Source organism: Eubalaena glacialis, chromosome 11 (genome assembly GCF_028564815.1).
Source record: "Eubalaena glacialis isolate mEubGla1 chromosome 11, mEubGla1.1.hap2.+ XY, whole genome shotgun sequence".
Classification (NCBI taxonomy): domain Eukaryota; kingdom Metazoa; phylum Chordata; class Mammalia; order Artiodactyla; family Balaenidae; genus Eubalaena; species Eubalaena glacialis.
Genome location: NC_083726.1, coordinates 101,806,440 through 101,823,438, shown reverse-complemented (window position 1 = coordinate 101,823,438; position 16,999 = coordinate 101,806,440). Strand labels below are relative to the sequence as shown.

At 36.1% G+C, this 16,999-nt stretch overlaps 1 protein-coding gene across 3 annotated transcripts in view; it reads left to right on the top strand.

The window, feature by feature from the left end:
- The window catches only part of PIK3C2G (phosphatidylinositol-4-phosphate 3-kinase catalytic subunit type 2 gamma), a 357,132-nt gene that overhangs the window by 240,589 nt on the left and 99,544 nt on the right, over positions 1-16,999 (top strand). The gene's annotated exons all lie outside the window — the stretch shown is intronic.

The following is a 16,999-nucleotide window of genomic DNA, read 5'->3' as shown; positions in this document are numbered from 1 at the left end:
TGTGTCTTTTTCCCAAGGGATAGAAAAGGAGCAATGTGAATGTCTAGCAGAAGGCCTGAGTCAGTGTTTCTGGAGCAAGCTATTGTTTGCTAACCAGCCTCCTCATATAATACATTACTCAATAAGAGGCCATTGAAAAGAGCAAGAGCTGACATAAATAAATTGGTTGTTCTACTTGAACTATGTCCAGAAAAACAATTTGGAAAAAAGAGATTTATGATGAGATATGGACTCACTAATTTCATCTCTAAGATGATACAAATATTGGAATATTTGGTGACTATCTTCTATTTTTAATATAGTTTTTATTAAGCAAGTCTGGGGCAACACTAGTGTACATCAAGTTCAGAGTCTGGGCACAGCACAGTGATGATCGGTTAGACTCAAAATTATTGTCAGAAGGGTGGTGCATTTTATAATATAAGATTCTTTTGAACTTCAGTTTTTGAATGGATAGCATAATTGCTAGCAAATTTTAGGTGCTCAATAAATGTTAGCTGTAATTATTATCCTAGTAAATATTTTAAGTAGAGAAATACAGTGCTCTTTCCTATAATTTCTTGATATTGAAACTTATTTGAGTCTAATTTTTAATTTTTCTAATATTTTCAACTGGAAATTTGGAAACACAAATTATATTTTTTAATAGATATATGCTCTGTCCTTTTGAAGAAAACAGTACTTATAGTTCCCACACAGGTATTACTTTTCTCTCCTTTTTCCAGAATGTATAGTGCAGAATCTGTCTCCATTCCAAGGGAGTCAGGGGAGTTCATGGGGATGCATGTCCTAAACACTTGGAGAATTTCACTTTTGCAAGGAATCTCTGTTTCATGAACTTGAATGTATAGGCTGCTCTTGTGGTTGAGTAGAAGCAATATGACAGAATCACAGAATATTAGAGCAGGAAGAACCCTTATAGTTAATTTATTCTGACAATAAATATGCAAACTAGAAAACCGAGATCCAAAGAATTAAGAGGCTTGCCCACGATTAAAAGAAGTAGTAAGAAATAGAGCTAGGACTAGGGCCCAAAGCTAAGAATTTGATCGCATGCTCTAGGGTTTTTTCAACATTTACCGTTGGAAAGTATATATGATTAAGGAACTCCAGGCAGAGCCCCTGCCAAAAATATTCCTTCCTGCTATCTGGTTTGTTTCTGAAATTCTACCATTAGAAATTCTTTCGGTGAGTCTGATAGGTTTTTTGAGTCTTGAAAATGCCCTTTAATAGTAAAGTTACCTCTGAAAGAAGCTTTTGTTTATATCCACTTAGAAAACTACAAATATTAGTTGACAACTGTCTGTGGCCAAAGACACTAGCTTGAAGACTGGCAGAGCTGTTTCAGATCCTTGGTTTCAAGGATGAGGGACTCTCAAGTTGCCTCAACTAATGGGGACAAGGGACTTGTATGAGAAATCCCAAGGAAGGGCTGACAGCCTGCCTCAGGAAAAGCAGAAGGACATCTATCACAGAGCCTGGAAGGTCCTCCGGAGTTCAAGAGAGCTCTGGGGATCTCATGAGTAGGAATCAGCCTTTCAGTCTAGCTACCATCCCTTGTCCCGTTAACTATACCCGAGGTGGGTGGGTTAACATGGTACCAAAAATAGTCCCCTCAGGCTATCCCATCAGGGTCTGACCGGGATGCCTTTCTTTAAGGTGGGCGGCAGTAAGGCAGGCACAATTATTGACATGTCATTGAGACAGGGTGGGGAGATAGGGGAGGAGCATAGAGAGGGCCAGGAAAGGTGGAGGTTAAAAACGTGATTGGGCTGCAACCTGTGTTTGATATGTCATTGCTTGGACAAAGCAATTATAGTGCTGCAGTTCACAAATTATCCCTCCTACAATTTAAAACAAAGGAAAAAACTATATATTGGATGAAAAAAGCTCTTTCAGGCCATGGCCACAGGAAAAAGATAAATAGGCTTGATTTGTCTGCCGGAGTCCCATCCCTCCACATCCTCCAACTTCATCTGACACACTCAGATCTGTAAGGGGCAGAATCTTAGAGATGGGTGAGCTTGACTCTGTTGACTCATGCTTCCCTTCCTGTTTAAGAGGATGTGAACTAATACAGGAAGTAGAGCTGAAGCCAGTAACTTCCTAGCAGTGAGCTAGACCTCATTATCCTGCCTGCATATCTCTGCCAGGCTAATTTTCTCACTTTCAGATGTTATGTAGTATGTTCTGTTAATTAAACTTCTTTCTACAACTTTATGGTAAATAATTTGTTCTCCGTGGCAGACTTAAAAGGCATCTAGTCATCTAAATTAGGGCACGTCATTTCTCTTCAATAATTGTCTTTGACTTGCCATTTCTTACCTCTTACTTTTGAGGACCTTATAAATTTGATTGTCTTTATCAAGGTTCATCCACACCACCTCTATTATTCCCAGATGCATTCTTGTCAGGGTAGATCACGTTGTCAATATACATTCATTCCTGCTTTGTCTATTTAACTCACATGCATAGCCTCATCAAAATCGCTCCCTAAGAATTATAAAATTACTAGAATAGAGGGGGGGGTCTGATCTAACTTTCAGTCCTACCCATCCCTTGAGACTCTGGACCTCGTCCACAAAATCTTCTCAGATTATTCTAGTACCAACTACTCTTTTCTTCTTTAATTCTACAGAACATGTATTATTTCATGATATGCTTCATTTATTACTGAATTACATACTGTCTAGTATATCACCTAAGTAAATATGCTTGTTGGTTATATCAGTATGTCCCAAGTAAAGCAGGGGATATATTCCCTCTTCCCCACTTCCAAAGTCCAAAAGTATCTGAATGTGAAACAAGTTCTAGTCCCTTAAAATATATTAAAAAATTTAACAGAAAATACAATTTAAACATGAAACATTAAGTGTATAGAAGTCATATAACAATGGCTAACATTTAATACAGTGCTTCTTATATTTCAAGCCTTACTCTAAGTACTTTTCATACAGTAACTTATTTAATCATCATAACAAGTCTATGAGGTAGTATCACTTTTATCTACATTTTTAGATTAGGAAATTGAGACCCCAGAGAAATAAAATAATTTGCCAGAGGATGCAGCCGGCAGAAGACAAAGCCACAATTCAAATCCAGGAGTCATGCTCCAGAGTGTGGGGTTTTAAATTCTACCCTGTGTGCTCAAATCCACCCCTCTCATATGCAGGCTTCCGGGGATGTGCTGCTTCATAATTCAGACCACAGTTTTCTCAAGGTTCCTCAGAGCCCATGTTGGCTGCAGTTTCACCAAGGTGACCCTATAACCTTCCTTGGGCACTAATCCTCCTTCCTGAATATCCCGAGCCTTGGTGGACAGAGTCCCTTCCCAGAACTATTATCTCTGTGCTACCACCAAGTGTCCCCTGGGTGTTTGGTTCAGGATCTGCTATAACGACTGCCCTGGGAGACCCCCATGGGATAATTTGACTAATGATGCCAAGGCCGTCACCTTCTTTCTTTTTTCTGTTTTGGCCCATTACCAGGTGCCTTGAACCTCTCTATATTGTTTTCCACTTTTCTTCTCAGAGAAATCTCCCATGAGACTCACCCTACCATTAATTTCCAAGAGCCTGTCTCAGTAGTATCTTTTATCCTAAAATCTCAATTATGTACCTTTATTTTTTAGATATGATTTAATATGTTTTGAGATTTCCTTTTCAACTCTTCTCTAAGTTCCTCGGTCAGCATATGTAGATCACATGTTGAGGATCTATTCTATCACACATTCCATCCAGCACTTTGAAGAACCTATTATCGAGGTTCAAGAAGCCTCAGTTGAATGTGACTGTGATTCTTTACCATTTAAAAAAGTTACTTAAACTCTCTGTTATTTAGATATTTAAAATTCTAAAGAAAATTATACAATATTCCTTTTGTTAATACTTAATGTATAGAGTGAATTTATAAAAGTAGGCTGGTGAATTAAAAATAATAAGGGAGCCTTAAAAATTATGTGCACTTGTTTACTTTTCTGTGTAAATAATACTGTTATCTTAAGCTATGTTCTCTGACATTATATGGATATCAAAACTTAAGGAAAAACTTGAAGTGTAGATGTCAGTGCACATAATTTACCAAAAAAGAAATCAAGTTCATTAATGGATCCAACGTTGGTCTTGGTGCTTCAATGAGTGTCATTAACTCGGATATACTTTTGAGAGGCCCTGTATATTTAAATACCTTGCTCTCTTTGTTCTGAAAAGCTTAAAGTGTTTCATGCCACTTTTTATTCGGGTACTACTAAGATACAGATAAAAATAAGACGAAAATCCACCCACTCCCACCACCGCCACTAAGCTCACAGATCTGGGTCATGAATAAGGACTAAGCCATCTGAGACACAGCATGTGTGGATACCTTAAGTGCCCTAGTCCTGACCACAGTATTAGCATTAAGAGGCTGCCCCTCTTGACCCTGTTTGAGACTTGAAAGAAAGAAATGGCTTTTCCTGCCTCTCTGAGGGAGTCCTCTATTTATGAACAATACAGGATCTTACTTCACTCTTGGGTATTCACATTCTGGGTTAAGAGCTGATCATAAGAGTTTCAGAGGATGCTGTACTCTGCGTGGCATTAAACAATTATATTACAATGAATGGCATTTAGAGAAAAATGAAAATAAAATTGGTTTACTGGACACAAAGGTTTTTCACATCATTGCCAACTCCTCTCTCTGCTTCCCTTACTTTTTTTTACTCCCCTTGCAGCTGAGTTCTGTTGAATAGAGTCAAGAAAGTATCATGACTCAGTCCCTGCAAATCGATATTCTCATGTAATATCTCTGCTGAGCCCACTGCTAGGCAACAAAGGCAACCATCCATTAAAATGCCGTCCAAATGGATTATTTCAGAATTTTCAATCACTCTCACACCTCGGGTTAGCTGTCTTTAGAAACAGATAACCTATTTCACAGACCAGACTCAGATCATTAAGCATAAATTTCCTGGCCTACCTCCCCTCCCACATGCAGATTATGCTTTTTACGTTACCCATTTCCTCCTCCAGAAATGTGAGAAGAAATTTTCCATGTATTTCCATATATTCCATTTGGCCTGCCAGGCAGATTCTTTGGTTTAGTAAGTATAAGATCCCCTGCTGTTCAGCTAAAGAGAAGAGCAGCTTGAAGACAGCTTGAAGCAAAACAAAACTCCAGACTTCAGAATAACAAATTATTTGCATTAGTGAGGTATTTTGATAGCAAGAACTAGATTCTATCTGGTATCCTTGGGGAACAGGGTATACGTGGACTCAAACTGTAACGTAACAAGCTCCAGAAACCAATATGGCCTGGCCAGTTTCTAAAGGAAATGAAGACCTTCTCCTCTGCTTATCTCTACCTAGCATATTCTACTTCTTTTTCCCTACTGGCCAGTATTCTCTGATATAAATTCCAGAGAGAGACAGTCTAATTGACTTAACTAGTTGCCTTTGACCCTACTGGACAGGGTCCTTCATGCCAAGCCATCATGGATTCTGTTGTCCATTCTTATTCTTAACATGGGCCACCCCTTCACAAAGAACAGCCTGGAGCTTCTTCTCTGAACTTTGAGCTTTAGAAAGAACAGTCTTAATTATGAGGGGCCATTGGGAAGAGCAGACACAATGACTGTCCCAACAAGTACAACTGTGAAGCTGCTGAAAATGTAGATAGCATCCAGAGAGAGTGCTTCTGGACTTCTTCACAAAGACAGGAGTCAGAGTCTCTGAGCCACCTAGAGAGTGCAGACACAATGCCAGAAATTCCCAGTTTTCCCTGCATTCCTTCTTGTTTATTTCTCACGGCTATAGGGTGAGACAAGACTCTTTATGCTCAAATGTCTCAAAACATAATTCAATGGCTTTCTATCTGGTTTCTCTTCAGAATTGAGAAACAGAGTATAGGACAGGAATGCAGATCCCTGGGTTCTTTTATCATTAAAGTTTCTTGATTTTTTTTTAGTACTTTGCAAATTGTCATCTCATGGATTGTTGTAATTCCATAAATATGGGTCAAAGTTTTTCTTTGCCTTAGCTTAACCGTTGATACCTACAGAAATAAATGCTCATAAGGTAAAACAAACAAACAAAAAAACAGAACCTAGAGGAAGTGACAATCATGATGTCCAACTTTCCTTAAATGAAGAAAGCAGATTCAAAGGGAAATGCAAGTTAAAATAAGTGGCATTTCTCCTTTCGTTGTGAAAGTTTCCCATTTTAAAAAATTTAATTATAAGCACTAATCTGAACTAAATTGACTTTTTAAACTACGTTTTTTAAACTGCAGGTATGACAGCTTTTACAATACATCAATAAAATAAGGTAGCTTTTGGAGAGGAGGTGAGGATAGAAGCCTGGAATGTCATTTCACTGGCATAGTACTTATACATAGTAAGACCAGCCCATCAATATTTCCCTAGTTTCTTTATTCCATTTGCTCTGATTTGGCTAAATTTTGTAAGGAGCCTCCATAAGAAAGTGTAAGAATTACTTATTGTATTCAAAGCCATGGAGCCTGGAATTCTTGTTTGTATGCAGTTAGGGGCCTGTGATGACATTTGCGTAAGACTTGCTGACCTTGTAGATGAATTATGAAGACTTGAAACTTCAACTTGGAAAACAGCAAAATCTTTCATTTTTTAAGCCAAGTTCTAAACTATGAAGCAGGAGAAAAAGTGAAAAGAAAAGAGAAAAAGATAAGAAACTCTAAAGTTGCCTCTTGTCTTAATCCCTAACATCTCTTTCAAAAGGATTTGAAAGAGGATTTCAAAAGAGTTTACCACAAGTCAGTTTCCACAGAACCATAAATCTGTACATGTGTTTTGCTTTGTATCTCTCTATCTGTAGTTTACTACCTTTTGGGCTCATATATATATTCATTTTTTTACTTATTTGGTAATAAGCTTTCTGAAATAATATTTGCATAATATTATTCTATTTCCAATAACTTTTTATATGTTACTTCCTTTGATTCTATCGATAATCCCAGGGAATGGCATGGTCTAGTCATCAACTATGTTTCCTAGATGAAACGATTTTTTTTTTCTTTAAAGATAACTTTAATTAATTTATTTATTTATTTATTTATTTATTTATTTATGGCTGTGTTGGGCCTTCGTTTCTGTGCCGGGGCTTTCTCCATTTGCAGCAAGCGGGGGCCACTCTTCATCGCGGTGCGCGGGCCTCTCACTATCGCGGCCTCTCTTGTTGCGGAGCACAGGCTCCAGACTCGCAGGCTCAGTAGTTGTGGCTCACAGGCCTAGTTGCTCCACAGCATGTGGGATCTTCCCAGACCAGGGCTCGAACCCGTGTCCCCTGCATTAGCAGGCAGATTCTCAACCACTGCGCCACCAGGGAAGCCCACGATTGAAAACTAATTGAATTTCTTGGATCACGGGCAGAACTGATGAGTTCAAAAGGGAACAAAATTGATTTCTTGCATAATGGGTGCTCTTCCCAGGACCCTAAACAAAATCAGATGGAAAAAAAAGTCCTACATACAAAACTGATAATCTCAGATAATATAGATGTTCTTTAACTGTAGTATCTTTGGATTAGTTGAAAGAATATAGTAAAAAAAATCTAAATGCTTAAAGTTGTGTTTCCCAAATTAGGCTACAAGGATTAACATGAGATACCCTTTTTTAGTATCTATTTTATTTAAAAGGTTAGAACATGAAGCTTAAATTTTTATCTTCACACAAATGTACATACATGTTACGTAAATATGCAACCAAAATCATCAGGTGCTCTCTTTTCCATGTCAGACAACCTTGAATTTTTTTAAATAAAAGTGCATAGAGAGGAACTTTTTTAAAAATTGTGTACCAAGACTGCATCAGCAATGATTATTCATTGAATTCATTTAAAATGTTAATTTTTTGGTTCAAAAATATTTTGAGTACTTCTGAATACTTATTGGTCCAATATAAATTTGTAACAAAATAGGAATTATCTTGATAGCATATTTTATTGGTTTAGCTATGAGAAAGTGCTGGTCAGATATATTATAGATTACAAATTCAACACTGAACCATTATTTTTCTTCATGGAATAAAAGAAATTATGACAAAGTTGTATTAATTCATTGTTCCCTCTGAATAGTTAAGAATGACTCTCAGAGCTAGACACTCAGTAACTCCAATACAAAAAAGAAAAGGAAAAGTAATGTCTTCTTTACATGTGCCCAAATCACTGCAGCAAAAATGAAGTTTGAGAGTTAGATGAAGAAATTTGTTCATGGGGAGTGTGAGTCACTTGAAACTCTTCCATTTATATATCATAAAATTACAGTGTCAATGGTAAAATAAGAATATTCTCATGCAAATTCCTTCACAGAAAAAGTCACTTGAGAAATATTTCCCTGTGACTCTTAAAGAGACTGACCAGTGAAATAGGTCAGTGTTCTATCAAACCGCAAAATGATATCAACGACTTCAGCAATAGAAATATGCTCTTGTTGAAATTCCTGTCAAGGGTTGCCCGAGAACCTTCTCTTGATCGCCACTCCACACATTTAGGCATCTCTCTTCAATAGTTACTCTGATGTAGCTCATGAAGCAGTTGGAAACATTTGCCAATCATACTCTAATAAAGGTGTTAAAAAAAAAAGAAAAGAAACATTTACCATTTGTAGTCACATATTAATATAAATGTGAGTTCAAAAAATATAATATTTAACCTGAGGAAACAAATCTGCCTATAGGCTAAACCTGACGTGAAAGATTAGACCTCTTGGATTTAACCCAGTTTTCTGAGACTGATAAACTCCATTGCCCATTCACACACACATAGCTAGGAAACCTATTAGTAGCAGTTTCTGATGATAAGCAATTTAAAATATTTGTATCCTATAAAAAGGTACATCTGTTCTGAAGTAGAATACAATTTGTACACATGTTTAAGATGGGACCTATGGCTTAAGAAATTTTATCTTAATGTATGCCCCTTTGGACTGTGTTCCCTAGATGCAAGAAATACTGTTAATTTTTTTTTTTTTTTCCGTCTAAGGGTTATTCCTATGTAAAAATTAAAGAATCGTTGTTTTAGTGACTTTGTTCCACCTGGGAATTCCATACTCATTTATTGGCTTATTTCTCAAAGACAAAGTTGGAAGACTGTTCATTATAAATAATCCACAATGAGAGCAAAGACTTTCTAAATGTGTTAGAATTTTTCCTTGCTACTTTCTAAATGATGTCACCTTTGGTATGCATTTAACCTCTCCAGGTCTTTTTCTTATCTGTTGCCAAAATAATTTTACTGCTCACCTCTAAGGATGAAAAGATTAACATAAGGCGTTTAGTGCAGTGCCTGCCAAAGGATATATACTCCCTGAGGGCAGAAATCTGATTTCTCTCCTTCACCTCTATGTCCCAGTACAAAGAACAGTGCCTAGCAGGAAGTTAGAAGTGTTTATCAAGACTGCCTGGAGGATTTCCTTAGGAAATTTGAGAACTGAATCCTTCTACATGCTGCTTTGGATTTATAACATAAGGATACTCCAAAGCATAATCCAGCTGAAGCTGCCATTAAAATAGATAAATCAGAGAGCTGCCACTTGGATAAATCAGATCCTCATAGAGGCCTGAAACTTACTGCTTTCAGGTCCCCAGTCCTAAATTGGGTCATATTTAACAACATTATTTTATCTGACCTGTTAAATCTGCCACTTGAGAAACTGGAGATGCATTTAGATGAAAGTCTGCATTAAAACTCTAAGTTTATCGTAAAAGTTCATCCTTCATCTCCAGTCTTCTTGCATCTTAACTGCTGGGCAATGTAAGAATAAGGCCTAGACATAGTTGAGATTATGTGAGTGTGAGTATATCAGAACTTAAGATTTATGGTTCATAAGCCTACCTTCATGAAAAGTGAGTACATGCTATCATCCTAGAGCTTTCCACCTCAACACATAAAATATGCTCAGTAACTATTTGTTGAATGAGTGAGAGAATTGTAGGGTCTCTGTACATCATGATTAGTATTATACTCTTACTGCTATTATTACCTTCATGTCTTTGAACTACTGATGAAGAAAGAAATGAATGTTTTATACTGCACTATGTACCCATAAATTCATAAAGTCAAAGGACATCTTTAAAAATAATGAACACTGTGGAAATGAATAATGATCAGGGTCATATTTTAACCTTTGTAGCAAATTATGTCCAATATTGATGTATAATAATGGAAAATTTTGGATTTTTTTTTTAAGTCTAATACCAGAACAAGATAAATGGGCTTGAAGTTTTATAAAAATGAGGGGGAAATTATTAAACATTATTGAACTACATTTTTAACTTTGAGGACATGGCTGATTTGTTGTAAAGAAGGCATTGCTTGGTAACTTTGATAGATGCCAACCAAGAAAAGCAGTGTTTGATTACATTCAACATCTGTTCCTCATGGAAATATTTTAGTAAGCTCAGAATAGAAGGAAACTTAGATAAACATACTTTTTTAAGTGAAAAATTATAAGCATTCCCATTAATGTCAGGAAAAATATAATAATGCCTCTATCTTGTTAGTAAAGCTCTATATTTAAGCTTTGTTATATTGTTATTTTCCACTTGAATAAGAAAACAAATAAAACAATTCCATATAATTTTTTTAAATTTTTGAAATAAGAATTTAGTACAGTAAGTGGTTACAAGATAAACATTCAACACTCAGTAATGAAAAAATTAGAGAGGGAATATTATATGATCACCTAAATAGATACAGAAAATTCAGTTATTAAAATTTAGAATCACTCATTATTTTAAAACTCTCTAGAAATAGAAAGGAATATCCTTAAACCTGTAGCTAAAGACCTACAGAAAACATTATACTTAGTGGTAAAACATTAAAAGCTTTTCCCTGTAATCAAACAAATGAAAAATGCCTGCTATCACCACTTCCATTTAACATTGAACTGGAGGTCTTAGCAGTGCAAAGGGTGACAGAAAACTCTGTCATTATTTGCAGATAACATGACTGTGTCCATGCAAATTTCAAAAGAATATACAGTGTATTGTTAGAATTAATGACTTAAAAATCGACTCATATATTAACAAATATTAGTTAAAATAAAATTTAGAAAAAGCTAGAATTTACAATTCACAATAAATCCAACAAAAGATATGGAAAACAGCCACAGAAAAAAATTCTAAAATTATACAGAAAGATGTAAAATAAGACCCAACTAAATGGAGAAATATGCCATGTTTAGTAGTTGCGTGTCTCAATACTGCAGAGATGTTGATTCTCCCCAAATTAATTTATAGTTTAATGAAATGTCACACAAATCCTTACACATTTATTTTGTGTATTGGTAAGCTTGATAAGGTGAGCCTAAAATATATTCGGGAAGTCAAAGGACCTAAAATCATGAAAAAAAACACCTGAAAAAGAACAAGGTAAAAGAATTTTCAAGATTTATTATAAGTTCTAGCTATTTAAGAAAGTGTTGTATTAACACAGAGACAGACAAATTGAAAAGTACAACAGAATGAAGAGGCCAGAAACAAGCCTATGTATATACATACCCTTGGTACTGGACAAAGTTGAATCAGTAAGGAAAGAATGGTCTTTGCAATGAAAAAACAAAATTGGTTAAATTAATCATTGTACATCTATACTTCCAGATAGATCATTAAAAAAAACAAGTTAACTCTATTTTCTGAATTAGATTGTTCATTCAACATATATTTTGGGGCCACTTACTATGCATGAGTTACTATAAAGTTTTTCTTCCAGAACATATTACTAAGTTAAAAAAGCAAATTACAACATTTCATGTAATTGTGATTTTTGACTCCTGTCTTTTTTACTTCCATCTCACACAACTTCAAAATTCTTACAAAATCATGCTCCCTTTATCTGTCTGTTTCCCTTCTTCTGCTCCTCACTCTGTCAGCCACTCTGCTGTTCTTTGCTGTCTGTTAATCACCAGTCATCCATCTACCTCTGAGCTTCTGGATGAGCTGTTGTTTCTGCTTAGAATTTCCTCTATCAGAAATTTCCGTGGCCTATGCTCTTGGCAAATTAAGGTTTTTGTCAAATCATTCAACTCATCTTTTTAGTGAGACTATCCCTGACCATCCTACTTAAAATTGCAACACTGTTCCCTACCCCATACTCCCTCTCCCCAATTTCTATTTTAGTTTCCTCTATGGTATATATTACTTTCTCAAATCCTATATTTTTACATGTTTATTTCATTATGGTGTGAATTCCACATTATATAATCTCTCTAAGGGGAGACATTTGTGTCTGTTTTTGTTTTCATTGCTATATCCCAACATGCACCTGGCATGTAACAGGAGTAAGAATAGTGTGTCTGGCTGTGTGTCTGTTGGTTTGTGCAAGTGTATAGAGAAAGCTCAGAAGAATACTGCCAGCTTGTTCGTAGTAGTTATTTTGGGGGAGGAGAGTGACAACGGAAGATGGATGAAGGGAACTTTTCACATTTTACTTAATATTTTACTGTATGGCTTGAATTATATATTATTTTTAAAAAATCAAGTTTTTTAGTGTCCCTGGAATTTCTTCCATAAAACAGATCAAACAGGGTAGCAAAACCCCAAAACTATGGGCAACATCTACAACAAAACTAAGTAACAAGGTATTCCTAAGAACCCTAAAATACAAGCAGATGGGGCAAATCAAGTTACAAGACTTTTGTAACAGCATCTTATGGGAGGAAGCTAAGGAAGCAACATGTTAATCTGATTGACCTGAGAACAGGACTCCACAGAGCCCACAGGTACTCACTGGAAACCTGAGCAGGCCCATTTGATAAGCTGTTTAGCAGCTGAAACTGGGAAGGATTTTTACACACTTCAATTCACAAGGAAGGGCAAGGGTCCATGGCAAATCTGAAAAGGTTGGAGAAATCTATACACTCTCAAAGGTAACTGGTGATTCCTGCCTAGAAAAAGTTGTATGCTGAAGAGAAACTGCTGGAACTATAATCCAAATGAAAGGAGAAAGATCATAGGAGCAAAGGAAAACCACAATCCAGAAAAAATTGGGGGCAAAGAGAGAAGCCAAAGAGGAATATCTCAGAAAGTATGAAACAGTGTTTTTACCACTGTGATAGCAACAGAAAAGAAAGCTTCAGACCCTTGAAAACCCTCTACTCCTTCCTGAAAGTTTAATTTTATATTAAAATGAGTAAGTAATATGGATCATATCTGAATGTCATACAGAATTATAATTTTAAAAAAGAAATAAGATGCAAAATAAAATCTCTTCAATGAAAATATGCCAGAAAGACATTCCTAACAAGGGATAAACTGTATCCTTATATTTCAAATTGATCTAAAAGAAATTAAGAAAATGATAAAATATGCTGGAACAATATAGATTACAATTAGAGAAAACTCAGAAATGAAGTGATTGAACCCCCCAAAAATTAGAAAATAAAAGAAAGCATACTTTTAAAAATAGTTAACTAGAAAGAACACAGAAGAAAATAAAAACAGCACAATAGATAATACCTCCAGAGAAAAAAAGATGAAAAAAAACAAAGGAGGACCTTTAAAACAAAAAGAAATGAAGTCAATAAAGATCCAGTATACATAAAATGAACTTCCTGAAAAATAAAACCAAAGTAATATATCAAAACAGTATCAAGAAAGGCCTAAAGTTCAGCATATGCTATGAGCCATGTGGCTGACAGGGTCTTGGTGCTCCGGCTAGGTGTCGGGCCTGTGCCTCTGAAGCGGGAGAGCCGAGTTCAGGACACTGGTCCACCAGAGACCTCCCAGCTCCACGTAATATCAAATGGCGAAAGCTCTCCCAGAGATCTCCATCTGAACGCTAAGACGCAGCTCCACTCAATGATCAGCAAGCTACAATGCTGGACACCTTATGACAAACAACTAGCAAGACAGGAACACAGCCCCACCCATTAGCAGAGAGGCTTCCAAAAATCATCATAAGTTCACAGACACCCCATAACACACCACTGGACACGGTCCTGCCCACCAGAAAGACAAGAACCAGCCTCATCCACCAGAGCACAGGCACCAGTCCCCTCCACCAGTAAGACTACACAACCCACTGAACCAACCTTAGCCACTGAGAGCAGACAACAAAAACAACAAGAACTACGAACCTGCAACCTGCGAAAAGGAGATGCCAAATACAGTAAGTTAAACAAAATGAGAAGACAGAGAAACACACAGCAGATGAAGGAGCAAGGTAAAAACCCAGCAGACCAAACAAATGAAGAGGAAATAGGCAGTCTACCTGAAAAAGAATTCAGAGTAATGATAGTAAAGATATCCAAAATCTTGGAAATAGAATGGAGAAAATACAAGAAACATTTAATAAGGACTTAGAAGAACTAAAGAGCAAACAAACAATGATGAACAACACAATAAATGAAATTTAAAATTCTCTAGAAGGAATCAATAGCAGAATAACTGAGGCAGAAGAAGGGATAAGTGATCTGGAAGATAAAACAGTGGAAATAACTGCTGCAGAGCAGAACAAAGAAAAAAGAATGAAAAGAATTGAAGACAGTCTCAGAGACCGCTGGGAAAATATTAAACGCACCAACATTCGAATTATAGGGGTCCCAGAAGAAGAAGAGAAAAAGAAAGGGACTGAGAAAATATTTGAAGAGATTACAGTTGAAAACTTCACTAATATGGGAAAGGAAATAGTCAAACAAGTCCAGGAAGCACAGAGAGTCCCATACAGTATAAATCCAAGGAGAAACATGCCAAGACACGTATTAATCAAACTATCGAAAATTAAATATAAAGAAAAAATATTAAAAGCAGCAAGGGAAAAACAACAAATAACATACAAGGGAATCCACATAAGGTTAACACCTGGTCCTTCAGCAGAAACTCTGCAAGACAGAAGGGAGGGGCAGGACATATTTAAAGTGATGAAAGGGAAAAACCTACAGCAAAGATTACTCTACCCAGCAAGGATCTCATTCACATTCGACAGAGAAATTAAAACGTTTACAGACAAGCAAAGGCTAAGAGAATTCACACCACCAAACCAGCTTTACAACAAATGCTAAAGGAACTGCTCTAGGCAGGAAACACAAGAGAAGGAAAAGACCTACAATAACAAACCCAAAACAATTAAGAAAATGGTAATAGGAACATACATAATGATAATACCTTAAATATAAATGGATGAAATGCTCCCTCCAAAAGACATAGACGGGTTGAATAGATACAAAAACAAGACCCGTATATATGTTGTCTACAAGAAACCTACTTCAGACCTCGAGACACATACAGGATGAAAGTGAGAGGATGAAAATAGATATTCCATGCAGATGGAAAACAAAAGAAAGCTGAGGTAGCAATTCTCACGTCAGACAACACAGACTTTAAAATAAAGACTATTACAAGAGGCAAAATAAGGACACTACATAAAGATCAAGGGATGAATCCAAGAAGAAGATATAACAATTGAAAATACTTATGCACTCAACATAAGAGCACCTCAATACATAAAGCAAATGCTAACAGCCATAAAAGGGGAAATCGACAGTAACACAATGCTAGTAGGGGACTTTAACACCCCACTTTCAACAATGGAAAGATCATCCAAAATGAAAATAAATAAGGAAACACAAGCTTTAAATGACACATTAAACAAGATGGACTTAATTGATATTTATAGGACATTCCATCTAAGTACAGCAGATTACACTTTCTTCTCAAGTGCTCATGGAACATTCTCCAGGATAGATCATATCTTGGGTCACAAATCACACCTCAGTAAATTTAAGAAAATTGAAATCACATCAAGCTTCTTTTCTGACCACAACGTTATGAGATTAGAAATGAATTACAGGGAAAAAAATGTAAGAAACACAAACACAAGGAGGCTAAACAATACGTTACTAAGTAACCAAGAGATCACTGAAGAAATCAAAAAGGAAATCAAAAAATACCTAGAGACAAATGACAATGAAAACACGATGATCCAAAACCTATGGGATGCAGCAAAAGAAGTTCTAAGAGGGAAGTTTATAGCTATACAAGCCTACCTCAAGAAACAAGAAAAATCTCAAACAATCTAACCTTACACCTAAAGGAACTAGAGAAAGAAGAACAAACAAAACCCAAAGTTAGCAGAAGGAAAGAAATCATAAAGATCAGAACAGAAATAAATGAAATAGAAACAAAGAAAACAGTAGCAAAGATCAATAAAACTAAAAGCTGGTTCTTTGAGAAGATAAACAAAATTGATAAACCATAGCCAGACTGATCAAGAAAAAGAGAGAGAGGACTCAAATCAATAAAATTAGAAATGAAAAAGGAGAAGTTACAACAGACACTGCCAAAATACAAAGCATCCTAAGAGACTACTACAAGCAACTCTATGCCAATAAAATGGACAACCTGGAAGAAGTGGACAGATTCTTAGAAAGGTATAACCTTCCAAGACTGAAACAGGAAGAAATAGAAAATATGAACAGACCAATCACAAGTAATGAAATTGAAACTGTGATTAAAAATCTTCCAACAAACAAAAGTCCAGGACCAGATGGCTTCAAAGGTGAATTCTATCAAACATTTAGAGAAGAGCTAACACCCATCTTTCTCAAACTCTTCCAAAAAATTGCAGAGGAAGGAAAATTCCCAAAACTCATTCTATGAGGCCACCATCATCCTGATACCAAAACCAGACAAAGATACTACAAAGAAAGAAAATTACAGACCAATATCACTGATGAATATAGATGCAAAAATCCTCAACAAAATACTAGCAAACAGAATCCAACAGCACATTAAAAGGATCACACACCATGATGAAGTGAGGTTCATCCCAGGAATGCAAGGATTCTTCAGTATACGCAAATCAATCAATGTGATACACCATATTAACAAATTGAAGAATAAAAACCATATGATCATCTCAATAGACGCAGAAAAAGCTTTTGACAAAATTCAACACCCATTTATGATAAAAACTCTCCATAAAGTGGGCATAGAGGGAACCTACCTCAACATAATAAAGGCCATATATGACAAACCCACAGCAAACATCAT